We start from the raw sequence: 8,802 nt of genomic DNA, 5'->3' as shown, positions 1-8,802 counted from the left end.
TTTAGTTTTATCAATTTTTTCAATGGTTCTTTTTGTTTCAATTTCGTTGATTTCCACTCTGATTTTAATTATTTCTCGTCTTCTGCTACATTTGCTGTTGTTTTGCTCTTCCTTTTCTAAGGTTTTAAGATGTAGTGTGAGTTCATTTATTTGTTGTTTTTTTCTTTTTTTGAGGAATGAACTCCAGGAAATGAATTTCCCTCTTGAAACTGCTTTCATTGTGTCCCATAGATTCCGGTATGTTGTGTCTGTATTGTTGTTTATCTCTAGGAATTTTTTGATTTCCTCCTTTATATCTTCTGTAACCCATTGATCATTCAGCAACATATTGTTCATTTTCCAGGTAATGCAGGATTTTTCCTTCCTTCTTTTATCATTGATTTCCAGTTTCATTCCATTATGGTCAGATACGGTGCATGGTATTATCTCCACACCTTTATATTTACTGAGAGTCGCCCTATGGCATAATATATGGTCTATCTTTGAGTAGGATCCATGTGCTGCTGAGAAGAATGTGTATCCACTTGATGATGGTTGATATATTCTATATATGTCGGTTAAGTCTAGGTTATTGATTTCGTTATTGAGTTTTATAGTTTCTTTGTTAAGCTTTTGTCTAGAGGATCTGTCCAATGGCGAGAGCGGTGTGTTGAAGTCCCCCATAATTATTGTGTTGTGGTCTACTTGACTCTTGAACTTGAGGAGAGTTTGTTTTATGAACGTTGCAGCACCATTGTTTAGTGCATACAAATTGATAATTGTTATGTCTTGATGGTGGATGGTTCCTTTTAACAGTATATAATGTCCTTCTTTATCCCTTTTGATTACCTTAGGTTTGAAGTTGACTTTATTCGATAAGAGAATGGCCACTCCTGCTTGCTTCCGAGGGCCATGTGAGTGGTATGATTTTTCCCAACCTTTTACCTTCAGTCTGTGTATGTCTTTTCCTATCATATGAGTCTCCTGAAGGCAGCATATTGTTGGATTTGTTTTTTTAATCCAGGTTACTAGCCTATGTCTCTTGATTGGTGAACTTAAGCCATTAACATTTAAGGTTACAATTGAAATATGGTTTGTACTTCCAGTCATGTTTATTTAATTATTTATTTTAAATTGGCTAGTTTTCCCTCTTTGGTTATTTTTCTCCCCCTTTATTGAGATACCTCCCACTGTTAGTTTTGAGTGCTATTTTTCAATTCCTCTTCTTGTAGTATTTTGCTCAAAATGCTTTGCAGTGCTGGTTTTCTGGCTGCGAATTCTTTTAGCTTTTGTTTATCGTGAAATATTTTAATTTCATTGTCAAATCTGAAGCTTAGTTTTGCTGGATACAGTATTCTTGGTTGGAATCCATTTTTTTTCAGTGTTTGAATTACATTGTTCCAGGATCTTCTCGCTTTCAAAGTCTGTGATGAAAAATCAGTCGTTAACCTAATTGGTTTACCCCTAAAGGTAATCTGCCTCCGTTCTCTCATAGCTTTTAGTATTCTCTCCTTGTCCTGTATGTTAGCTATCTTCATAATTATGTGTCTGGGAGTTGGTCTATTATGGTTTTGGATGTTTGGGGTCCTGTAGGCTTCTAGGATTTGGCAATACATTCCATCTTTCATCTCTGGGAAGTTTTCTAGTATTATTTCATTTAATAAGCTATCCATTCCATTGGACTGAACCTCTGTGCCTTCTTCTATCCCAATGACTCTCAAATTTGGTCTTTTGATGAGATCCCATATCTCTTGGATAGATTGCTCGTGAAATTTAAGCATCTTTTCTGTCTTGACTATATTCTTTTCAAGTTGATAAACTTTTTCTTCATTATCTGATGTTCTGACTTCTACTTGATCTAGTCTGTAATATTCTCATTAGCGCTTTTAATCTGATTTATGATTTCTTGCATTTCTAGTATTACAGCTTGATTTTTTTAACACCTCTCTCTCCTGGTAAAGCTCATTCTTTGTGGATTGAATTTGTGTGGTTATTTCCTTTTCAAAATATACTTTCAATGCTTGGATTTGCTGTCTCATGTCTTCTCTAATATTCCGTTCCATCTGAGTTGGGTATGCCTTGATTTCTTTCCCTGTCCATGTTTCTGATTCTTCTAGGTCCTCTTGTATATTTAGGTTGTCCTGCATTGTTTGTAACCCTTTTTTACCTTGTTTTTTCATGTTGTTCATGTTGCTTTCCAGCTCTGTTTGACTGCTTTGTAACTGCTTTCTCCTATACATTTGTTTTTGCTTTGTATATCTTTGTTGTCTCTCTTTTGTGGTGGGAGATTATGCCTAGAAGTGTTGGGCTTTGTTGTACTTTAAAGCTGATTCATTCAATTCATATAAGGCTTCTAGGTTCTGTATGCATATAGTGATTTGTTGTTTGTTCTTAGGACTATATGTTTAGGTTAGGTGCTATGGTGATACGATGGTTAGTATGTCTTGGCTACTTTAGAAGATTGCTCCACTGAAGGTGGATACTACCAGGCAATTGGATCAGGGTGTTGGTAGTAGCTAGGTATTTAGGAGTCTTATAGATAGCCTCAACACATTCACCTATTTGCATTTAGACAATTACACGAAATGGAAGATGTAATGCTTGAGATGAAAGTTGGGGGGGTAGGGGAATGAAGGTGCTGTTAAAAAGAAAAAAGAGAGAGATAGATTACAGGGGAATGAAAAGAACAATAAAACTTGAAATGGGATAGAAAGAGAGAAGGAAAAGAGGAGAAAGGAACAGAGAGAAGAAGGAGAGAAAAAAAATTATCAACAACAGCATCAAAAAAAAAATTTAAAGTCTTAGAGATCCACCTTCTTCTCTTCCAGTAGGTGGAGCTGTGCCCTCCGAGCGGAGCTTCTGCTCTCTGCCTGCTGATAGCAATCCCTGTAAGGCGTCTCCTGGGAGTCTCTCAGAGTTGTCAGTCCAGAGCCGTTTCACTTCTCCAGCCCTTAACCCCCTTCCTCTAGTCAGCCTTCCAGCCAGGTCCTGTTCTCCAGAAGTGATTCCCCAGAGATCTAGTTACACTTGCAGCCCCACTGCGTGTCCCTTTTAAGCCCCAGTGCTGTGGTAAACTGGCGGCTAAGACCTTGGGAGTCACCGCTGGTGATATGGGGGACTGGGGGTCGGGGATCCCCTCTGCTTCCCTACGGACACGAGCCCTGAGAAGTCAATGAAGTTTCCTGGCTGCTTGTATCAGAATGGGGAGTCACGCACCTGCTAAAGTGGATTCTGCAGGGAAGGAATTCCGCCGGGAAGGAATTCCGCCGGCCGAACTCCAATGACGTCACCTCTCTGCTATGGCGGGCCCCAGGCTCCTTGCCGGAGTGTCCGAAGGGAGCGGTGGGACTGGTCTGGCCTGGTTGGCCTCTGCTCCTGCCTCATGGACGCTTGGCTAAAGACTTCTTCCTGCCAAGCTGCATCTCGGAGTCTAGCAGGACCCAGTCACTTTGGCTGCGAGCGGGCGGATGGATCTGCAGCTGCGCCCGCGGCGCGCGGACTGTGGCTGGTGGATCGAAACTCCGCGTCTTGTGGCAGGGTTTTGCTCATCCGGGTCACACAGACGCTTCAAAAAAATCCTAGTAGCTCCCGGCCAGTCTCTCTTCAGTGGAATTTTGCTAGGAGGTTCTCTGTTGGTAGAATCCAAGCGTTATCCTTGCGACTTTATGACCCCATCACTGGGGGTGTATTGAAAGCGCAGCCTCTCTGCCCGCTGCCATGTTGGATCTCCCCCAGTATTAGTTCTTTAGTCATTGTTATTTCTTACTTGAAAAATGTTTTGAAAGTGTTTTTCTTCATCTTGTAGATTTTCTTGTGACGAAATACACAAGTAATTTAATTAACTCTTGTGTATCTACAAATATCTTTCTTTCTTGCTGAGAGGTGAATGATGTCTTGTCCAGGTAATGAATTATCTGACTGTAATCTTATTAAAGTATTCTATGGATAATGGTTAATTATTTCTAGTTTTCATTACTGCAGAAATCTGATATATTTGTCTTCTATAGATCATTTGTTCTTTAGTTTGGAAACTTGTGAGATTTTTTTTTTCTATATCACTAACATTCAACAATTTTATAAAACTTAAGTCTTAAACCAGGGAAATTCTTCTGATTATTTTACGTTATTGGCTTTTTTCCACTTGTTTTTTTCTCTCCCTTTGAAATTGGGAGAAAGGCTGGATTCAGTGGACTTCATTTTCAATTCCTTTTAAGGTTCACTTTTTTGCATTATGCTTTGAGATATTTCTTTGGCCTGAATCTTCAAGACAACTAATTCAGATTTCAATAGTGACTATCATCACCTTCAGTTCTTTTCCTTATGTTTTTCAGGGGGAGCCGCCATGTTGTCATTTCCAAAAGAATGTTCATACTGTTCTTGACTCTTAATTCCTTTTGTCGCTATCTCCTCCATAACACTCTTAACAGTGATTTTGTTCTTATGACTGCTCTCCTCTGAGCTATTAGATGGATGATTCTTCTATATCAGCTCATTGGTGCTGATGCTAAATGACAGTAAAAGATGAAGCCATCTCTAGCTACAGGGGCCTACAGTTGAAAGCAGAGAGGCTGGTCCCAAAGGAAATCACCCTACCCCTGATCTCAAGTCTCCTAGTACTCTCACAGCCTGAGAAACAGCAAGATCTAACTTCCTGCACAGTTCTTTCTTGGCCTTGTAAAGGTCAAGAGATCTGAGCCAACATTGTCTTCTGTTTTGAGACCCACAGAGCTCTTCACCACCCAGCATTTTCCAAAGACAGCTACCTGATGGTGTTCTTTGTCCATCCCTTTTGTGAGAAAGTGTTGTGCTAATTTCTCTCTGCTAAAAATCCCAACAAAGCCTAAGACCTCACTTCCACATAGCTGCCCATGGAAGCCAGAAGTCATAAGGCTCCTGAGAGGCACAAGCATGAAAGCTGAGGATGAAGGGAACGAAAGCAGGGTTTGGGTCAACATATGAGCAGAATATCCCTTAGGCCTATAACTCAAATTAACTTTTATTTGAATTTCTCTATCAGTCAATGGTTTAGTCTCAAGTCAAGATCTTCCCACATTTTCTTTGGGACTGGGTCATGATTCTGGGGTTTATATGATGCTAAGATGTTGGGGCAGGAGAAGTGGGCATCTGCTCTGAGTCATCTGATCATTTTGCTACCCTCATAGAGCCAGGCTGTCTGAGTCAGTTGTTGTTGCATATTCTAACATGTATTTTCATATTTTAAAAAGGATACATAAGGACAATGAAACTAGGGATCCTGACTGGGTCCAGGTAGTTTATACTTTAAAAGATCACTTAGGGTTTGACTAGAAGACTAATTTCTGCCAGGCATATATCTGAATGAGAGACTGAGGAATTTCCTGGTTAAAAAAAAAAGAAAGTACTCATCCTAAGGGAGAAGTGAGGTGCACAAGCTTCCATATCATGCCTTTGTGCTGGAGGAGAAGAAGTAATTTGGGAATAATTTAACATCTTTTGCTCACATTATCCTCTAGCCCAGCTCCCAGATTCAATTCCAGAGACAGTAGGAGCTCAAGCAAAAGTAAAAAGCCAACTGTACTGTAAACTAAGACCTCCCAAAAAGTGACTTTTGGGACTGCCATGACAAAGATGAGTGAGTTGTGTTGCTTAATATAGGATCTTGGCTGCTTGGGGTTTTTTTGTTTGTTTGTTTGTTTGTTTATTTGTTTTGTTTTGTTTTGTTTTTCCTGGTCTAAACTGGCTCCCATTTTAGGTATAGCATTTTATCATCAACTAGCAAACTGAGGGAGAAGTGGCACAGTTAGTAGCAGACTGATTTCCTGAAATCTCAAGCAAAGGGGAAGGATGCCACATGGTAACCAAATGTCCTGAACTGAGCAACTCTCTCTACCAGTCCCACTCCTCTCAGGGAATCTCAGAAGCAGGTATGGAAGGAACCAAGTCTGGCTGTTTATAATTACTCTATCTCCCTTTTTACTCCCAGATTCTGAAGTTTGAAGGAATACAATTTTATAATCAAAACTTGACCTAGAAGGAAACCAGGTCACAGGATCATTCTCCAGAGTCCCATAAGAAATCCATGGCTGATCCAAGGACTCAAATGGTTCATCTAGCTTATAAGGCATAGTGATGTCTCATTTTTACTTAGAGAAATAACAATTTAAAGGAATCACCTACAAAAAAATTTAAACATTTTTTAAAGAACCCTCTCAAATATTTGTTCTGCTGATTAGGGCTCTACATTTTTATGATGGAGTTTAAGGACTACTACCTCCATAAGTCCCTCAAGCAAAGAGTGATCTTTGTGCATGGTTCCCAAACTAGGTTGATCTAATCTAGAAAAGAAATGTGATTCTTATTACTCAATGCAGCTCCCACTTCTCCACTTTGTCAAGAATGTGACTTAGGTTTTCTGTTTGCTGCTCCCAGTGACAGACACCTTTTTGTAATTTGCAAGTCTGATTATTTTAAGAGTAAGACTAAAATTTCTAGTTGATAATTATAGTAAGTCAATGTGTTAATAACAAGATTTCAGTGTATCAAATTTATCTCTATAAAAAAATAAATAAAGCAAGCCAGGCTGGCAGCATACACTTGTAATCCTAGCCACTTGGAAGGCTGAGGCCGGAGGATCACAAGTTCAAGGCCAGCCTCAGCAATTTTGCAAGGCCCTAAACAACTTAATGATGAGACCCTGCCTCAAAATAACTAAATAAGTAATAAAATAAAGCAATTTGATCTAAACCAAATTACCTAGCCTATAAGCTTGGTAGATTATTAGGATAATAAAAACAACTTTTTAAAGGAACTTTCAGTAAGCACAATACACAGTATAAAATACTTCACTTAATCCTTATGAGAAGACCACATAACCTCCATTTCATACCTGAGGAATATGAAATTTTCAGCATATTCAATAACTTCCCCAGGTCACAAAGGAAGGAATTGTAAAATTTCTTAGGATTTAAAACTAAGTCTGTCTAAATCTGGGTCTTCCTGATTTCTCAGCACATTCCCATCCTTCCCACTTCACTCTCCTACCTCATTAAGAAAAAGAAGTCTGTGAAGTCCACCACATTTGGGGATTCAAGTATCCCACAAAAAACATTTCATCACCAGGCCAATTCCTTAGAAAATATATTCCATCTGCCAAGTAAATAATATAACATTAAAATTGCTAACCTTTTGGCCCACTCTCAGATTCCCAAAACAGAAATTTTCTTAGAAGTATAGGAATGAAAACCTGACTCATAATAAATAATCCTATCAAATGTGATTCTATACTGCCTCTGACTTTGCCTTTTGGCCTTAAGTCACTGCCAAGACTAATAGATCCTATAATATTCTCAGAACATAGAGAGCAATCACTAAAGCTCATCTAAATATAAAAACAGAAAGAAAAGTAGTTTTATACTATGCAGAGTATTTCTCTTCCAAAGGATATGATGCTGTTTTTCTTAAAGTGTCATATAATAAACCACATCATCATTTTGCATTTTCATTGAGTAAAAATAGGTACCCTAGTATTAGTTTCTACTCTTCCATTATTGCTCATTGCCAGAACAAAGTAGATTAGTATTTTATAGGTTCATTACTACCTAAATGTTCAACAATAAATCAAAAAAATAAAGCATAAAATTACTGATTTAATTCATAAATGTTCTTTGTGTTGTGATTATTTGGCCATAATTCCAACAATAACATTGCCTTGTATATAAGATGTACCAAAAATATTTGTTGAATGAAATCTAGATTACAACAAATTAAAATTAACAAATCAGTAACTCTATAGACATAGTAGAAATTTACCTTGTTCTTATCTACACAGAATCTGCCTACTCTATTACAATGATGTAACAATTATTTTGGTGCATTACCTGTTTTTGTCTTGATGTTGTACTCCCTAAAACCAAGAAAGAGACAGACATAAGCTGACCAATCAGAAATTTTTCAAGACTTTTACACTTGAAAACCAAGAATAGTTGGAGTGTGTCCTTCCATAGAGGTACTACAAGTCAAGTAATTCTTGTTGCCTCAACATTTGAAATTTCCCTGGTTCTTGCATTATGTTGAACCTGTCTCTCTAACTTACTTGTGGATTCAGTTAAATCCTCAAAAGCAATATAAGATGTCTTTTTTGTTTGTTAACCAAAATTGATTTCTATGACTTAAAACTGAAGAAGAGAAGATTTCAATTTCCTCTTAGGATATACCAAGTTATAAATATTATCAATGCTAAACTTAAAAACATTGAAAAAGCCTAGATGATCTACAAAAGCACAACCAGCCTTAAGTATTTCAGAAATCTTCAATCATAAGTCAACTAAATAATCTGAATTCCAGAGAGGGACAAGTTCTTTCAAGGAGAGAGAGAACACATAAACCTTTTGACCCTCAGTAAAATGTGGTAATACTAGTGACCCTCGTGAAAGTCAATAACAACAAAAAATGCTAAAAATATTTCAAAACATTTGAAGCCGCATATGGCTTTAAAATGTGGGGTAAGGGATAATTGGGCATCCCAGCAAAAAGAATAGATTTCATTCACTCTCAAGCATTTTATTCTCACAAATTAACTGCTAAATCTTCAAGATCCACTGCACTAACTTTAAGTGTGATGGAAATTATTAGCAACACATGGCCTTAATTACTTCTGTTTCCTTTTCTCCTATGAAGCAAACACCAAAAAATCACTTGGAAAGGTACAGCAAACTATCTTGCCTATAAGGTACAGCCAAAGACTCCCTGCATGAGGAAACAGTAGAAGCAAAACCCGCCTTCTTCTTAGGGAGAGGCAAGAAATACTCCTGGAGCCTGGGTGTGGTGGCAAACGCCTGTAAGCCC

The sequence above is a fragment of the Callospermophilus lateralis genome, unplaced genomic scaffold (genome assembly GCF_048772815.1).
Source record: "Callospermophilus lateralis isolate mCalLat2 unplaced genomic scaffold, mCalLat2.hap1 Scaffold_805, whole genome shotgun sequence".
NCBI classification, from domain to species: domain Eukaryota; kingdom Metazoa; phylum Chordata; class Mammalia; order Rodentia; family Sciuridae; genus Callospermophilus; species Callospermophilus lateralis.
Note: the sequence above shows the minus strand (reverse complement) of the source record.